Source organism: Centropristis striata, chromosome 3, assembly GCF_030273125.1.
Source record: "Centropristis striata isolate RG_2023a ecotype Rhode Island chromosome 3, C.striata_1.0, whole genome shotgun sequence".
Classification (NCBI taxonomy): domain Eukaryota; kingdom Metazoa; phylum Chordata; class Actinopteri; order Perciformes; family Serranidae; genus Centropristis; species Centropristis striata.
Window position 1 is genome coordinate 18416332 of NC_081519.1, and position 19456 is coordinate 18435787.

Consider the following 19456-nt stretch of genomic DNA (forward strand, 5'->3'; position numbering starts at 1 on the left):
CACACACACACACACACAAGCAATTGGAGACATTTGACAACATCCAAATTTTGTAGAAATTATGTTTTCCAAATCTGTGACTTTCACACACATTATGCGCTCTGCCTCATAGGAGTCACCTTCACAAGTTAGCTTTAACAACTCATTACTTTCTTTTAATTGCACTGTCTCACTGGAACTTTTTTGGTTTGTACAGTATATCAATTAAAAAGCATCAAAGAAGAACCGATCACCCACTGTCTTTAGAATAACCCTAATAAACTCTAGTAACAGATATATGTGAATGCAGAGTTTGTGGCCAACTAGACTAGATTTTGGTATCAGAAGCGATGGGTCAAACAAACAGAGGACTTTGACCCAGGAGAACAGGGTTCGTGTCCCGTGGGAAAACAAGAGGAAATTACTTTTTACGAAACTAACATTTTTTGTGCTATTTTTTAGAACAATATGCGGTATTGTGAGCTGCAAAACTTTCATTTTGACAAACACTCATTCGTGTTGTTATTGGTGGTATTAACAAACAGTATATTCTGCCGTTTAGGCTGGAGATCTTACTGAATGAACCAATCACGTTTGAGTAGGCTTTGGTTGACTGCAGGTGAATGGCCCGTGTGGAGAGCAAAAAAGGCCAAAGCACAGGCTGAAACGCAATCTCAAAATTGGTTGACTATCATGTGACAACAATGTAGCATTTTATGAGCCAACTTATGCTGCATTTCAGACAACTCAACTTTGAAAGTTTTCAACATCCAACCCTAACCCTAACCCTAACCCAACTGAAAATAATGGACCAATGGAACGCAACTAAAAGTCGGAGTTCTTACTTTTAAGTTCCGGACAAATCCATCTACCCCAACCTCTTGAAGAAGTTGTCTGACGTTGACCTAAATGGTAAATCATCAACTACAAGAAAAGTAAACTTGCTTGAATTGAATCAAAAGACTACATACTATCATGTAGTAAAAACCTGCTCTAAATTTAGAGCAAGTATAAAAGTGCCATAAAATAAAATCTCCAACATAATGGCGTATGTTAGCTCATAGCTTCGTTTTAACAGAAACATCGGCCTTGCCTTCAGAGGCTCAGCGACAGCGGGTGGGCCTGGAGACTGCCCTAATGAGAACCAAGAATTCTACTTTCTGTCTTGGAGAATCCACTCTCTCCCCCGACAGAAAGCACCGACACAATTTAACGGAAACATTTGTTGCCATTCCTGTTAAACTGCTTTCCATTTGTGAAGAAACACACCATCCATGTAGCGCTGCAATGGCAAATGAGATGTGTGAGTGAGTGTGGAGGATAAATGCATCCAGGATGTCAGTGCTGGCTTAAGATAGGGAGAAGCAGCATGAATCTCATTACAAGGGCCCCTGGACCTAACCCTGCAGCCAAGTGAATCACTCTGAGTGACTTTAAATTGGTGTCCAATGAAGTAGGAATTGATCCTTGGCCCTGTTCTGGTTCTCTGAGGCAGTTTGAACTGTAATCTTCAGAAGCTGCAGCTTTGATGGACTTTTGGCATCTATTTAGTTTCCACACAACTGAGGTCACTTTGCAATTGTAAAGCAATTCATCTGCAGAGAAAAACAGTTGCCCGTCTGGTAATTTTAGCGGTGTTAACCTTGACTGATTATTCTTTTTGGGGAATTTTGATTGTTTATATAGCAAATTACAGTGACATTTCAAAGAAGAATGTATCTGATTTGCTCTGATTGTCAATGTCCATTTTAAGTTTAATAAAACCCAATCTGATATGGTTGCCATGTACAGTATAACAATGTGAGTTCAAGGTCGAGGGCTTGGCACTGCATTGTTGGCACTTAAAGATATCACTGGGACTGTAGTTTGCTCCTGCTCCTGGTATGATGGGAGTGTTTTTCAGCTCTCTGAATAGCCAGAGGCATAGTCACTCTCATTCTGCCTGCTAGTCATTAAATGAAAGCAGCTTTGGCAGGGAGACTGTCGCCCCCAAAAATATAATAGTCAGTTATTACCTTTCAGCTGTTCTATGCACTTTTTTAGATAGAATAGTTCTCCCTTTATTCTGCACTAAAATAAGTCTTTCCAATCCTAATAACATATTAGACTGAGAAAGAATTTAATTTTAGGGCCGCATCGTGTATTGAACATGACTATTGGTGCAGGTATTATGGTAACTTGTAGAAATGTTCTTCAATGAAAGTCATTATAAGGATTTAGTTGCTACTATTGGATATTATTCTGTGTAAATTTGCAGTGAGAAGTGGTTAATTATTTAAATCAGCAGAACACCAGAAACAGCTGCTAAGGCCAGTCAGTTTAAACAAACAAGGTCAATCCTATTGGGTTTCAATGGGGTATTGATATCAAGTAGAGACCTTGGAGACTTCATTCAGTATAGTTAAACAAACTGACATCCCATGATGCATTGCTGTCAGATGAAAAAACCAACAGCAGCTCAAGCAGCAACCTGCGAGTCTGAAAAGTGAAGCCAATGTGGAAGTGCCGTAAACCTGCATTCTTTCTAATGACCAGCAGGGAGCGACTCTACAAGTTGCAAAAAGAAAAGAAGAAAGAAGTCTATGACGTCTATAAACGACCCTATTTCTAACTTGATTTATTACCTCAGTAAATATTTTCCTAATGAATTTATGGTCTCAATTGCTACTTTCAAGTGTTCTTAAACACAGCATTATGTCCATTTTCTGAATTATGGTTCCATTTAGAGTAAAAAACATGATAAAGCAGTATTTTCTTTGGCAATTCCTACCTTGTGATTGATAGATTGCTACCACGGTGCACCGTGTGTATCCCTCTGGTTGTAGTAAGAGACACTCTAAGGAGTCGGCTGTTAATTTTGAATTAGAATGTCTCTTGCTAACCAAGCCAGTTTGTTAGCTAGCATAAGCTAATCCTTTCTGTGATTGCAAAAAAGCATGGTCAGAAACCAAGACATGAGCAGCTAAATTGCCAATCTGTAGGCATCAAAACCAGCATCCACAAACCAATTGAGTGACGGAACAGTGACTACATCAATTTTTTTTAAATTATTATTATTATTTACAGTCTATGCAACAAAACAAAAGAAGTCACATCATACAAAGAAGCGATTATGTGATGTATGTGTAAGGATGAATTTGTAATCTTTAAATGTTCTCATTGAAATCCTCACACAGTGAAATACAGTACATAGACAACTTTTATGCTCCACCTTATGAGCAATACACAGACTCTGCCATGCATCAGAAAATGGATTTGCTATGGATATTTTCAGGGTCACTCTGTTGGTCCATAATCTCATTTGGAGTGAATGAAATAAACATATCCGTGGGAATTGGACACAGTTAATTCTGAAGGGTGCAAATTGATTTTCTGTAGAGCTGGATATGGAGAGCAGTTGTGCAGCGTGAAGACACTCCAGTGATGAAAACCTCTATCTGGGATTTTTCTTTATCAGGCGGCTTACTCTGGAGGGAATGGTAGGAAATTTACATCTTGCAAGAAATGGACGAGTGCTCATTTTCTGCACGACTTTCATGAGTTGAAAGGGGGACAAAGCTTGAAATTCATCATTACATTATGAAGTAATGACACAGCATTTTGTTTTACTGCTGATCTTAGCTCCAGCTTGCATTAATGCAATAAAATGTCAGTAAAGAATATCATGTTCCCTTTTTCTGTAAAGGACATTTGTTTTTTATTGTTACTCTTAAGAATATTGTGTACTTGTGCAGGCGCTGAAGGGGACAAATCGATGTGACCAAATCAAATATTCTGTCGCTGACAGAACTCTGCACTAAAAGCAAACGCAGTTGAGCGACTCAGTGTGATTTGTAGCATTAAAATCTGAAATACATTTTCAAAGGGTTGGCTCTCATGTTCAGTCTCAACAACCTGCCATTGAAAATTCCACCATGCTCCCACTCCCCATCTACAGAGCAGCGACCAATCTGTTCATTGTACTCCCCTCGACAGTATGAAGATGCATTCCCTCACCATCAGGACTGCGTTTCAAACTTATCAGCCATTATTAGAATCATTGAAGGGAGGCTGCTATGGCAACTGGTCCAATGGAAAGGCACTTCTCCCATCACAAAGGCAATGGCATTCATGCTGCTTTACCTTCTGCATAACATGGAGTTTCTTTGTTAAGAAGAAAATGTGTATGGCAAGATGTGAGCTGCAGTCTCTTTGTTTTTTTCCTCCAATTATAACATCCAATACATCTAGCTATCTACAGAGCCTTATATAGGTGCTGGCTGCCGGCCAAACAGCCAACTCTTCATTTGAGTTAAGCAGGCTACTTTATATTTATTTCTGATTCTAATAAAATAATTTAAAATTACAACTTCCAATTTGCTATCATTTATGTTTTACAACCACTAGCCTACACTTCAAAATAAGCATATTGAAATAAAGTGCCTGTCTGTATCAGTCCCACCCCCACACGCTCTATATGAATAGCCACTTTTTCACTACTTCGCTAAATGTGTGCATGTATATGCGTCTTTATGTGTATTTATGCATGTATCCATGTACGTGCAAACCTGAGTCCCAAAAAGTTAGGACACTGTAAAATGTAAATGTAAACCAGAATGCATTACATTTAGAATCCAGAGTAAATTTACAAAAGGTAAATTAACAAAAACAAGAGTTTATCAGTTTGAACCTTTAATATATTGTTTTTGTACAGTTTTCAACTGAATACATGACAAATTATTGCAATTTGTTTTATTTATGTGTTCAACAATGTCCAAACTCATTTTGGAATTGCGGTTGTATGCATGTCCATCTATGTGTTACATACTCTACTAAATAAAGCTCTACTTCTTCTATTTATCCCATTGTGGTAATACTTTATAATTACCATAAATAATAAACGGTAAATTGGTATCCAATTAGCTAAATAGCTTTAGTTAGTAGTTATTTTACTCATTTAGAAAATGAAGTAATAATTTATAATGTTAATCCATTATAAGTAATGCAATCATTTGCGATATTTTAACACTTTTATCAGATTTTATGCTATATCAAGTATATGTTAATGATTGTTAAGCCATCTACATTACATAGATAGATGGAGCACACATTTGTTACACTTAGTGATTCATTGATTTGTAAACTGTCTATAAATATTATCTGAATGGCTATTACAAAGTTACAACAGCTGATTATAATACCTTGTTAACACATACTTTGTAAAACATCTATAAATATTTTAATAATTATAATAATAAGTGAATGATTAATAAGTGATTCATTCATTTGGCCCCATTAAATATTTAATGTTGACACAATATAATGCAAATTTGTGCAATGATAATAAAAAAAATGTTGTTAGACGGTTTAAAATAATGGCAATAATGAACAAAAACTTTATATGTTATATAAAATGTCATGTGTACAACAACTAACTGTAAAGATAACATAAATTATAGCATTATGTACATAAGTACTATTACCATAATTAATAGTTAGTTAGAAGTAAGGAAAATAACTATTAGCTAAGGCTTAATTAACTATCCATTTACTATTTATTAATGATGGATATTATAAAGTGTTAGCACTTTTTAGCTCCACCATCACTTCATAAAATCATCCATAAACAGTTTTATGTTCACATTAAGCTTTTAAAGTCTGCTGATTGTGACGGTGAAAAAACAGAAACGACGGGTTTATGACTTTATAATCTCTGTGCGTACACAATCCTGCAGAGAAGAGCTTAGGCTGGTTCCTAAGTTGCTGCAATCAATAGTAATTCAGCAGAAGCCAGAGGGAAGAGAGTTAATTATCTCCAGGTTCTCTGGTATAATTGAACAGATGTGTTTGGAAATTGGTCACCTCACCATTGCAACGCCAGTGGTAATATCCTCCCACACCGGTATGGTCTACAATGCAGAAAGCAGGCGAGAGAGGAGGAGGGAAAGAGAGACAGAATTACAGTACGCTCTTCATGAAATACATTTCAGTTACAGCACACAACAGTCCACCCCAGAGACTGCTGGGAAGGCAATTAACCTTTGACCCCTCTGAAACAATAGCCATACGCTGCCTCCGACGAGCTAGCTTAAAACTTTTAACCTTACAGGACCTTGATTTGCAGCAGTTTGAGCCTGTTTTGAATTGAGTTAGCTCAGCCCTGTCATACATCATTCATACCCTGAGCGTGCTTTGGTGGATACCCTGTGGTCTCAGCACCAGCACAGTTCTCATCTGTGTGGGGACCCTCCAGCCACAGGCTGCTGCTGGTGATAAGAAGATGGCAGGGCCGGCCCTGACGAGTGGCATCTTCCTACCATCACTTCTCCCATTTCATTTCCCTGCTTTAAAGAGGAGACATCAGGATGCGCTGGCCTCAGGCTGCTACCTCCACTCTGCTGCTGCCATGATTCGCTCTCTTCTCAGGCCAGTCTCTCCACCTCCCTCCCTCTCCTTTTCCTTTGTTAGTCAACATTAAACATACTGCCTCTTTCCACAACAGAGGACGATGACTGCTCAGGAATCTTCAGACTTATATGAACAAATAAAACCTGCATCCCTTTTGTTACTCAAGTACTCATAACACCTATGAGTCACGGCACACTTATGGAAACTGAAAATAAATTAGACCAAGAGACAATAAAAGCACCATAGCAACTGTTCTCACTTTGAAGAAATCTTAAAAGAAATAGAAAAATGTATGCAAACAAGTTAAAATAACTATAAACAACAAATAAACATCACTACAAGGCATTTATATTCTGCCAATGTTTGGAATTTGGAGTGCTCAATCACCTGAAAGCAAACAATTTCACTACACTGAAAAGGAGCATAACTATACATACCTACTAAAAAAAATTACAAATAAGCAAATTTGTTTATTTTTTTCTTTATAAGTACTTTTGCATTACCTCACATTATGGCCACTGCCATTCACTATGTCAGTGCTTGGCCTTGAACAAATTCCTTCACTTAACTATAATGGAAGAAGTCGCTGTGTGTCTGTCCTTCGATTTTCTCAACAACTGTTGATCCACTTCACACTTGGAGGGTCTACTGCAGAGGACCCAAGGAAGTGCAGTGTCGAGTGTGAGCTCTTCAAATCTATGGGAGGTATTTATTAGTAGCACACACTGTGTGATGTATTGAGAGGACACCTCTATGAACTGCTAAACCACTGAACAGCACGCTGGGTAGGGGTCGCTCTCCATCCCTCACTACAGTTCAATCAAGAAGTCAAACCAAATGTATTTCAGCAACCCATGTTGACCAAAGTCCTTTCACAGATCAGAGCAGGTTGCTGTTCAACAACAAAGTCTGGGGATGTTACACTGCAGCAAACTCAGACTCTACAAGTATCAACAACATAACAGTTTGAATGAATGCTTTTGTTTCCGGAAATAGCCTGGTCCCAAATAGCTAGCTGAAAATGAGTTAATGAGGAGTTTACTCATGCACTGCCAGTGGAAGCAACTAAAAAATAAATCAGGAAAATAGAACTAAGTAGGATGCAGTTAGCAACCAGTTCTGTCTGGGGACATGCATGTGCATGCATGTATCCATGCATTCAGCATCATGTTGACCGACAACTTGCCCATGTATTGCCACCATAAGGGATCAGTTCACCCACAAAGGCATTTCAGCAGCTGCCTGACATTACTGACAGGTAATGTCAGTAATGTCAGTAATGTCTAACTAACTAACCCTTCACTGCTATAATGTTTGATTAAATGAATACAAACCAAGTTTGTGCAACAGGTTTTCAAACTGCAGTTGACCACTTGTTGCCGTTACTGGTCACTTTAGGTCAAGGTCAAATTTCTTAGATAGAACATTTTACAGGACTAAAATACAAAGAAAAAAACGTAAAACAGCAGAGGTCAAATGAACAACTAATTGGTTCCCTTTTTAGATAAATTAACATTTTTATTGCTTGCATTAGATACAATATAATCTACAAAAACAAAAGCCATTTTGTGCATTTAAGTGCCATATTACATTATTAATATTTATTACCAGGCCTTAATATCATACCGTAAGATAATTAGTCCGTCTCATTTACACGGATTTACTATGCTGAGGAGTTACCCTACACCTGCCAAACCTACTCACTGCAATCAAACTAAACCTAATGTACCTGCTGTACTGGACTGGTGCATTTTAAGCTTTTATTGCTACTTATCAGGGATGTAATGATACTTTGTGAGACAATGCGCTGCAGTGAAACTGACGGAATCACAAGCACTGTTGAGTTGCCGTAATGAGCAGTGGTGGCTGCATCTCAGCATGTTGTGAATGTCTGTGTGAAAATGTTAACATGCTGATGCTCCTTTAAAAAAACATTAATTCCAAGTTTTGAACACAGGTCAAGCCTTTATTTGTTCATCTGAAGAGATGCTATTTATTATTCATGTATCGGATTTTTTTGTTCCATTTAGACAAGATATTTTAGTTTTGCTTCCTTAAAAAAGTAAATATGCATTGCATTGAAAAGATAATACCCTACCTCAGAAATAAAAAGGATTTGTTAATTTGAAAAAAGAAAAGAGAAAGTAGATTTTGTAGATCTGTGTTGTTGTTTCTCCGAGAAACAAAGGAATCTTTTTCACTCAAAATTTGTCCTCAAATCCTATTGTGAACCTACTTCTTACCACTGACCCAGTATCGTGACTTGTATTGATTTCCGAGTTGAGTCTATGGTTACACCCCTACAACTTCACCTGATATTTGCTTTCTGGTGTCTTTTATGCATCATTGTGAGGGGTATGGTAGATTTGTCACTGCAACCCGGGCAGACGGCCAGCAAAGGTCCCCAGTGCCGTTCTGTCTTTCCCTCCATTTTCATTTTCATCATAAAACATCTTCACAGCATGTTTCCACAGCTGATAATAATTTGTGTGTATACAGTCATACGGTACACAATTTGCATCAATGATTTTTAGTAATATTAGAGAGTATTTGGTAAGAGTATTTGAGGAATTGTTTCAGCCCTTACCTTCAGCAACAAATCTGGGTAGCTCTTACATGAAGAGGTAAGCTGTGCCAGATATTAGGGGCAGCCACAGCAAAGGCTTGGTCGCCTCCATTTTTGAGCCTGGATCTCCAGACATCCAAGAGCAACTCATTGGTTGACCTCAGTGCTCTAACTGGACTCTCCCACCACTGACCTCCACATCACTTTCGAGAACATAGTGGTTGCCTCCACCAAGACCGCTAAAAACCTTGGTGTGACTCTCGACAACCAACTGTCCCTAACTGCAAACATTACTGCTACCGACAAATCCTGCAGATTCTTGCTGCATAACATCAGGAGAATCCGCACAATTCCATCACTTTCAGAAGGCAGCTCAGGTCCTTGTCCAAGCGCTTGTCATCTCACGCCTGGACTACTGCAACTCCCTCATGGCAGGTCTGCCTGCCAAAGCCATCCGATCTCTGCAACTCATCCAGAATGGAGCTGCTTGGTTGGTCTTCAATCTTCCCAAATTTTCACGCACAACACCCCTCCTCTGCTCCCTCCACTGTTTACCAGTGGCTGCGCAGATTCGTTTTAAGACTCTAGCTCTGGCGTACTCCGCTGCTAATGGTTCAGGCCACACTGCATACATCCAGGAGCTTGTCAAACCCTACACCCCTGCCCGTCCTCTTTGCTCTGCATCAGCCAAACAGCTGGCGACTCCCACCCTGCGTGGGTCAACTCTCCACAAAACCTCTTCCAGATTTTTCTCTGTCCTGGCACCCAAATGGTAGAACGAGCTCCCCACCGACATCAGGACCTCAGACAGCCTAAACATCCACCGCAGGCTGAAGACCTACCTCTTCCAACAATACCTCGGTTAAGTCATGGTCGCCTACAACTATACTATAACTTCTTTAGCGTATAGCACTCCTGTAGCGATTACAGATGGCTCTAAGTTGTGTACTTACTTGGTTCCTGTGATCTAAGGCTGGAACCATCAGGTTGAATGCACTTCTTGTAAGTCGCTTTGGACAAAAGTGTCCAAACATACGTTCTCAGACATATCTTTAGATTAGGGGAGTGAGGAGTGAGCAGTCAATGTATAGATTTTGTATAGTAGTCAATGTATACAGCAGAGCAGTCAATTGAATAGTTTTTTTTTCTTCAAAAATTGTGAATCACTCTAACCATTAGAGGTCCCTGAGCATGCAGACAGAAATGTGCACCAAAAACTTGATGGGTCCAGTGGTATGTGAGATAACGCCTAGTGGAGATAACAAACAAAGAAGCTCAGACAAACTGTACCCAGCAAAAAAAACAAAGTTACCAACTAGTTGGTGAACACAGTGGAGCGTTTAGCAGCTAAAGAGCCACATATTTCCCTTAGGAGTCTGCGAAGAGGAAAACTAGAGGGAGAGTGAAAATTAGAATTAAACCCATCAGGAGGCAAGAGGCGCAACTCCAAAATGAGAGTTAATATTGCTGTGAATTTGCTGAATGTGTAAATAAACTTTATAAAGTGATAATATGTACAGTAAAGCTTACTTCCATTGCCCCAGGGCGGCCACAAGAATTACTTAATGGAAGTTTAAAGCAAGTAAAGGATGGTTATTTCAGTAGTTCACAAGACATTTCACTATTTATATGTTGTAATTAGAGCGTAATTACCCCATCATGACAAAGATCCAGAGCAGTCTTCCCTAAATTCACCCCGTCACCCTGTGCTCCACGCCACCTCCACATGTTAGTGGAGGCAGCCAGCTGCCTAACCATATGCCTTTTCCTTTCCTCCCAAATGGAAAACGAAGCAGAATTACTCTCCACTCGAGTGTGCCGCTGTGTGTACTTAGAAAGCTTTTGTAATTTGAAAGTGAAGGAGCTCCAGCATCTTCTCCACTCTATCCTCTTCTACTACACCTAAAGTGCACATTTCTTCCCATGCTCTTTGTATGCCCTCTATTTGAAGGTATTCTTGAATTTGTTTTTTGAGGGGTTTTTTTCTATTTCAGCCTGTGTGCAGCTCTTAATTCTTCATACGTCTTTTTAACATGCACTCATTCCAGCATTTACTATGAAATTTCCAAACAAAAATTGGTGTCCGTGGCATGCTGAGGAGGAGGAGTATGTTTTGATGTCAGGCTTTCAAAGTGAGGGCATCAGTCCCCCTTCCAAAACCACAAAGTCCCTCTCCACTGCTGTTCCTCTCACCTTCCTCAGGATCAAGTGGCATTGATAAAAGCTTTCAGAGAAGGGCTGGGGACGTGTGGGCTGAGAGAGTGGGAGAGGGAGTTGCTGCACGGCTAATGTACGTTCGGATGTTTGAATGCACAGCGCTTATGATGGTGAACACTCAAAAAGTCAGTCCTCAAGGTTATTGCATCTTTTTCCGTCATCGTCTTTTGAATTAAAAGACATATTTTCCGAAGCATGTCATGATGTCTTGTGCAGCTTCCACGAGCTGCTTTTGCTCCTTCAAGTCCTGCTCCGCTTTGATCTTTTCCGATTTCTGTAAGATATTTTCATACCCGATAATACTCATTCGTATTTAGGCCCAATTAATTCCCAATGATCATGGCGACCTGTGCTGTAGAGTGGGGTGAAATTGTGTTAAGCACAGTAATTTAATTACTTTGTATGTGTTTTTTATGTTTCAGCCACAAGGGACCTTTTAACAGCAGAGCTCTCTTCATTGATTTTTTTTATTTTTTACTTTCTTCTTTTATCCGGTCCAATCTAACGCTATAGGCTAAGAAAGTCTCAGCTGGAACCAGACAACAGACGTTAGCATAATTATAAGAGGCTTCTCATGTTTCAGTTGCTTTCCTCTGTTAATTGCTGATACAAAACAAAATCAAACAGAATCCACAAGATGCATTCAGGGTATCCTATATCTAGGGAAAAATACAACCACAAGCAGAGAGTTTGTTCTCTCTGTGAACAAACTCTCTATTTTTCTTCTTTCTCTGTCTCTCCCTCTCTTGGTTCCTAATAATTGTGATCAGAGCTGAATGGCCTAACAGCCTGACCCTCATTATAACCAAAAGTAATAAGGATAAGACACCAGTGAACCAGGCCTCATTAGGCCTATAGCTGGAGTACTCGTCGAGGGTCATCACCCTAGATGTCTTGCGCTGCTCTCACACTATCTCACAGCGACTCACAAACCATTGTTCTTCAGCAAACAGCATTCGAATTAAATGGAAGGAATTACTCAAGACCTCTGCGGTTTGTCTTTTCCTCTGCTCTTTACTGCTAATAATATGCTTGTTTTCTTCTACCCTATGTACCGGCTGCTGGACCATGAACATTTAAAATTATGTGTTGCACTGCTGATGTTTTGAAACTATTTAGCTTTGCTTTATTAAAAGTTGGGCAATAAATCGGCTTGGTAACACTTTCTATGACTCCCATGTCTATAATGTACAGGGTTTCCCATTAATTACCTAGACTCTGTGGGCCCGCCAGACTCACATCTGTCCTGCCAGACTCATGTGCTGCACTAATGTCGCATTTCAAGTTCTGAAAGTATTTTTACACGATTCATTATACAGTTATTTTGCGTTGTGTTGCCGTTGCTCAGCATACTGTCACCCATCAGGTAGTCAAAATCCCGACCCCACCTCTCTGTCCTCCTCCAAGACATGCGTGCACATTCACACACTGACACGCGCACTGAATTTACTGAGCTGCCCACCACACTTAAACAATTCCGGCATGATAGAGAAATGTGCCTGCCTGTCTGTATCAGTCCTGCCCCCACATCATCTCTCTGTGTGCGTGCACCGAACTAAATACTATCAACCTGCACTGGCAAGTCAAAGGTCCGAACTGTTGCATACTGTTGCATACGCCGTTAGATTTTGTGTGACACTGTTTCTCCATGATAAGTTATCCGCCTCCTCGTCTTAAATCAACGGTCACCGATAAGGGATGAACATGTAATAGTGTCTTTCGAGCGAAGCCGGGGGGTAAGGAAAGATGCCCACGCATCAATGGACTTTAGGGAAGTTTGAAACGGGTTTCAGTTGGGGAAGCCTGCCAAGTTTAAAGGGGAGGGGGGGTAAGCTGTAGAGGGCGCGCAAAATGTTCATGTTGTTGGTATAATGTACACATGTTATGTGGGGATGTTGACAGAGAGAAGAAATGTTTATGAGGTTACGAATGGCACATAATATCAGCAGTAAATCACACGATGGCACAGTGAAGATATTAAGCTGGAATGTAAAAGGTCTGGGTAATCCAGTGAATAAGGCTAAGGTTCTTTCTCATCTCAAATCATTAATTCCTGATGTTGTTCTATTACAAGAGACTCATGCCAAGCGATCGGTCCAGATGGTGCTACGTGCAAACTGGCTGGGCCAGATGTATCAGGCTAACTTTGGTGCTAATGCCAGAGGAGTGGCGATTTTGTTTAGTAAGAACATACCTTTTATTCAGAATAAGACAATAGCAGACCCCAATGGTCGATTTCTAGTAGTGTCTGGCTGCCTGTGTTTCACTCCAGTGACTTTTGTGAATATATATGGTCCAAACTTCGACTGCCCAGAGTTTTTTAGAGAAGTATTCAACTCTACCCCAAATATAGACCAAACAGATGTCATTGTTGGGGGGATATGAATTGCGTTCTCGGTGTAAAATTTGATTTTAAAAAATCTAAATCTTTGCAAAATTGGCGCTTTGATGCTGCCCTATTGAAAAATGAAGTCTTCCACAAACGTATGGAGGAGCACATCAAATTTTTTCTTCAATCAAATGATAATGGTGATGTTGATGATTCAGTCTTATGGGATAGTTTAAAGGCAGTCATGAGAGGACATATTATTTCATATGCATCATGGAAGAGTAAAAAGCAGGATGCAGCTTTGAAAGACATGGAGTCTGAATTACATCGGTTGGAACAGTCTTACCAGTCTTCTCCAACAACAGACACACTGGGTGAGATCACCAAAACGAAGTGCGAGTACAACACCATACTTTCTAAACGTATGTGTTTTCAAATGATTAGCTCAAGACAGAGATTATTTGAGTTAGGCGATAAGCCACATAGGTAGGCTATACTCCAAATAAAGAACAAGAGAGTTCAGACTGTAACAGATCAGCAGGGAATAAACAAATGTTTTGAAGATTTTTAACGTAATCTATACATCTAAAACAATAACACTAGTAAGGAAGAGATTAATGAGTTCCTGGAAAAGTGTGATCTACCCAAACTTGATAATGATGCTGCAGCAGAGTTAGATGCTGAGCTCACTCTTGATGAAGTTAAAGCAGCAATAGTCCAGTTCCCAAATAATAAGGCTCCCAGGCCTGACGGGTTTGGGGCAGAACTTTATAAGGCATACAGCTCAATGCTGGCACCTTTAATCCTGCGTATGTTTAATCGCTCTAGGGAAGTGGGCTCTTTAACTAACACATTGTATCAGGGTAATGTTTCTCTACTGCTGAAAAAGGACCGGGACCCCATGAACGACTCCTCATATAGACCTGTGTCACTTGGAAACTAAACTTTTAAGCAAAATTCTAGCTAACCGTCTCAACAGTCATATTTCCAGAATCATTCACCCAGATCAGACAGGGTTTATCTAGCCTGGGTATACCCATACTGCCTTGCGCGCTCAATTTCATTTCGAACTGCAACACAGTCTGGCAACTAAGGCCGTTTCTTAGCCCTGTTTTAGGGATCCAATCACAGAACGGGGAGGGATGGCAAGACGATGACGCGTACTACTCGACAGATGGAAGCTTGTAGTTTTGTAGTTTTCTTAAGGATCCAACATGGCTGCAGCAGACGCGAAACTCTTTCGATCTAGCTGTAGACGGCGTTTTAAATAGTTTAGAGCGAAAGTTGATTTTAAAAGAAGAACAATGTTTGACTTTACACTCCTTTTTCACCACGAAAAAGGATATTTTAGCCTTGCTTCCGACAGGATTTGGCAAAAGCCTAATCTACCAACTAGCCCCGCTACTAGAGGTGGGAATCACCAGAGGCCCCACGATACGATTTTATCGCGATACTTGAGTCACGATACGATATTATTGCGATTTTAAGCATTTCGGATATGGTCAGTATTGCGATACAATATATTGCGATTTTACTGTTTAAAATTACTTATTTAACTGCATTTTGTTTCCACAAAATTAAATTAAATCAATAATTGTTTTGTTAAATAAGACAGTCTTTTTATTGAGATGAGAGTCAAACCCACAGACTGACCAACAAAGTATTCAGTCAAACTGAACTGAACTGATATCAAACATGCAGTGCAACGTTTGCTCCGGTGTGACTTTCATGTTCTGCTCGAGTCTAAAGAACGTGAGACAGGCGCTTCCAGTCATCTGTCACACATTGAGCCGTTATAGTCACATATGAATCTACTGCCCACGACGTCCACGCAACACAAGTTATCGCAAGTATATCTGCTGTTCCCAAACTTTCCTCAACTTCAAGCTTTACTGCTGTGCATAGCTTTGATACGGCTGTGTCCGTGAAATAACGTTGCGACGGAGTCACATACCTGCTTCTAGTGTATTTACCATGTAGCTAAAACCATCGTTTCCACAACGTTGTATGGCCTCAAGTCTTTGCACATGAAGCAAGCAATGGATTGTGTTATTTCCTTTGCGCGTTCTGAATTGAGAGGCAGTTTTGTCGGCTGGTTTCTCGGTAGCGCTGATGTAGCGTTAGCCCAGAGACCCGCAGCAGCTTGTCTATTGCCCATAAAATCAGTGGATGTGTGTAGCTGAATAACATGAGGGGAAATAAGGCGTAAAAATAAATAATCTTGCAGAAAGCGAGAACTGGAGAAGCAAAGCAACACTCACTCACTCACTCACACACTCACACACACACACACAGCCGGTAGACTGTTTCGACCAGGTAGAATGGCCATATATGCTGTCTGTATTGGTAAGATTTGGATTTGGTAATTCTTTCATTAATTGGATCAAGATATTATACAAGGAACCCCGGCCTCTGTAGTTACAAACCTAAATAAATCTGGGCCTTTCCAACTAGGGACACGCCAAGGGGATCCTCTGTCTCCATATATCTTTGCTCTTGCTCTGGAACCTTTAGCCTCCTATATACGCTCTAGCCGTGAAATACACCCTATAACACATCTAGGAACCCAACATAAGATCTCGGCCTACGCTGATGACGTTATATTATTTATTTCAGATCCCAAAGCATCTATAATGCCATTGTCAAATTTAGTAGATATGACATTCCTCAACACAACTCCATTTAGAATTGCATTAGAAAAGTTCAAAAGTCTGGGTATTATAGTCACAAGGAAGTTGAGTCAGCTACTACGACATAACTGGGATGAGAAAATTGATCATTTGTAGAGGAATATACAATTCTGGAACACTTTACCTATATCAATGGTGGTAAAATGGTGGTCTTGGTTCAGGTTCCTCTATGTATTTCATCTATCCCAGTACGCATCCCACAAACTCACTTCAGAAAGCTGGATTCAATTATATCATCTTTTATTTGGTCTGGGAAAATACCTAGGATCTCGAAGAAACATCTTATTAAAATTCGGTCCGAGGGAGGATTTGGCCTGCCTCAATTTAAATCCTATTATTTGGTTGCACATTTGAATATTTTGTCGTTTTGGTTGGGGTGTTTACCAGGCAATAACCTGGAGGAGATGCCTGCATGGTTACAAATTGAACACCTCTCCTGTCAGCGCACCTCTTTACCAGCACTCATATATAGTCCAGTAAAGTTTAAGAGGTGCTTGAAAAATGAAAACCCGATAATTCATAACTCTTTAAAGATATGGAAGCAGGTAATAACAACTTTGAAAACGCCCAAAGTTTATTTGGATTCTCCTATTTGCTGTAACCATGCATTTCAACCTGCACTGGATGATGTAGTCTTCTCAAACTGGAGAGAGAAAGGTATTATCACATTGAGAAATGTATATTGAGGGTCATATGGCCTCCTTTCAACAGTTACATCGGGCATTCCAGCTCCCAGCTTCCCGTTTTTTCCGTTACCTACAGTTGAGACATTTCGTGAGAACTCATGTTCCACAATACGAACGTAAACCTCAGCACCTAACATTAGACAGTTTTTTTCAAATCAAACCATATGAGAGGGGCAATATCTAAACTCTATGGAATCATACAGAATGTGAATAACACATTGTCGGACAAATTTAAAGAGGCTTGGGGGAGAGAATTAGATAGAGAAATTTCAGTTGAGATATGGGATAATTGTATCAAGAATATCCATGGTAGCTCAATGAATGCAAGGCATCGTTTGATACAATTCAAAGTAGTACATAGACTACACTATTCTCCCTCCAGATTGCAGAAAATATTTCGGGATGTGTCACCCCAATGTATTAGGTGTCGAAGTGAAGAGGGAACACTATCCCACTTATTCTTGTCATGTCATAAGCTACAACCATTCTGGGGCTCCTTGTTTGAGTTCTTGACGAAGGCCCTCAATCATCCATGTAAACCAGACCCATTCACCGTGTTGTTCGGAGTGGCTAATCCAGATAGTGTGAAAAGAAGCTAAGGCTATTTCCTTTCAACTTCCTTTTTTAGCCAGAAAGCTAATTTTACAGAAATCTAAAAGGGCTCCTACATTTGAAATGTGGTTGAGAGAGCTGGGAAATGTATTACACTTGGAGAAAATCAGGTACATCATATCTGCTAAAGAGGATATCTTTTTTAAAATCTGGCAACCTTTTCTTGATTTAATGTCTAAAAACTATTAGTTTATTAGCAACTATTATTAGTGCTATTCTGTTGCTGTGCCATTTATCTTATACCCATGTTTTCTTTGTCTCATGTCAAAAACTGTCAAAAGAAACATGTACGGTTCTGTGTTGCTCCACCAACTATTTCTAATTTGTATATATTTTTCTGTTATGAATCAATAAAAATAAATACACAAATTTGTGCTTTTATGGGAAAAAAAAATTTGGTCAATAACCGTAGTGGTAATAAAGTTTGGGTTAAGCATGCAAAATACATATAGAAATTTGTTTGATTGACTTATATTCAAAGGAAGAGTAAAATATTTTACCTGTGACCCTATTTAATGAGGAAATCTCACAAAATTGTGTGACAAATTACTTTATTCTTCAATGTTTGGTTTCAGGAAAAAACTAATCCAGACTATGACTTGTACATTTTAGTAAAAGAAGAAATTACAAAATGTTTTAAAATGTGCTTTGATTATTGTTATAAGCATTAGGAATATATTATTTACAATATATATAATATTTAAGATTATAATAGACCTGGGCTTCATAGAAAGTGGTATCATCAGTTTTTATTAATACATTTAAATTTATGTCAATTTAGGTCAAATATCAACACCACAATATGCACTTGTGAAGCAGTTTGTTTCTCATTTGTCATGTGGATGTGGTTTGGTTTTGCCAACCAAACTGCTGACTGAAGTCACATGAAGTGTTCAAATAAAAAATAAAACTTATGTAAATAATTCCTTTGACTTTTGTAGTTTGTCTTTAAGAGAGTATAATTGTAAATCTGGTATAGTTTAAGCCCATACAGCCTACTGCAAAGCCCTGAGTCCATTGATCTGTCTATGAGCAATAACATGCAGACATGCCCTTCTATTAGACAGGTGACGGTTCTCTGCTTTACTGTAATACATTCGATAAGCAACACCTTCTCCTGCCCTGTCCAATCACTATCAATCACTTCCTATTCTGACCATATATACACATTTCTCTTGTCCTATTGATCCCGTTTAAATATAGACTGAATGCCTTGTTTCTGTCTTGCACATCAGAGACAAGGAGAGCAACACGAGAAAGAAACCTTTTTATTCATGCACTCTCAATCACAACAATCAGCTGTAGAGAGCTGTAAGTTGGCTTCTATTTTTCTGAAAACAATCATTCTACTCAAGTACTTCTACTCATGCAAATGGCTGCTTCTCAGAAAATGCGGTTTTTGCAACAAAAGCCTATTCATTTAATTGGTGTAACATAATTCTACAACAAAATGACCTTGCATATTGAACAAGCATAATTGCAGGCTCTCTGTAGAGACATTTGTCTGACTGAGAGCAGAGAGGTATTTCAGTAAACAGGCCTGTACAGTGTGAGTAAGCCAGCATTGTCCAGAGCAGAGGAGCTCTCTAATCATGTTGAATGTTACCACAAGACTACATCCTAATAGAATAACACAGCCTATTAAGGTGGCAGCAGCATGATCCCAGGTCAGCGACGACCCATGAGGCTTCACTTTTAAACCCATTACATCACATTATGAAAGGAGGAGCATTATATCAGCACCTTCATGGCACTTTAATGTGCTGGCAAACCATCATATATCCCCACAGATCATACACTGATTACAAACAACATGAGGCTGCAATGACAAATTATTTTCATTATCAAGATGTCTGTCTATACAGTTTTTAAGGTGATGTAATCAAAAGCCTTGCTTAGTCCATCCAACGGACTAAAACTCCAAAACATTCAATTGACTAGAGGAAGGCAAGAAAAACAGCAGATTCTTCCATTTAAGAAGCTGGAAGTA

At 39.4% G+C, this 19456-nt stretch overlaps 1 long non-coding RNA gene across 1 annotated transcript in view; it reads right to left on the minus strand.

The window, feature by feature from the left end:
• Nucleotides 1-19456, minus strand: part of LOC131962318 (uncharacterized) — a 92171-nt gene that overhangs the window by 62886 nt on the left and 9829 nt on the right. Inside the window, exon 2 of the long non-coding RNA XR_009389920.1 lies at nt 5826-5867. This is a non-coding gene — a long non-coding RNA (uncharacterized LOC131962318). The remainder of the gene's footprint in view (nt 1-5825; nt 5868-19456) is intronic.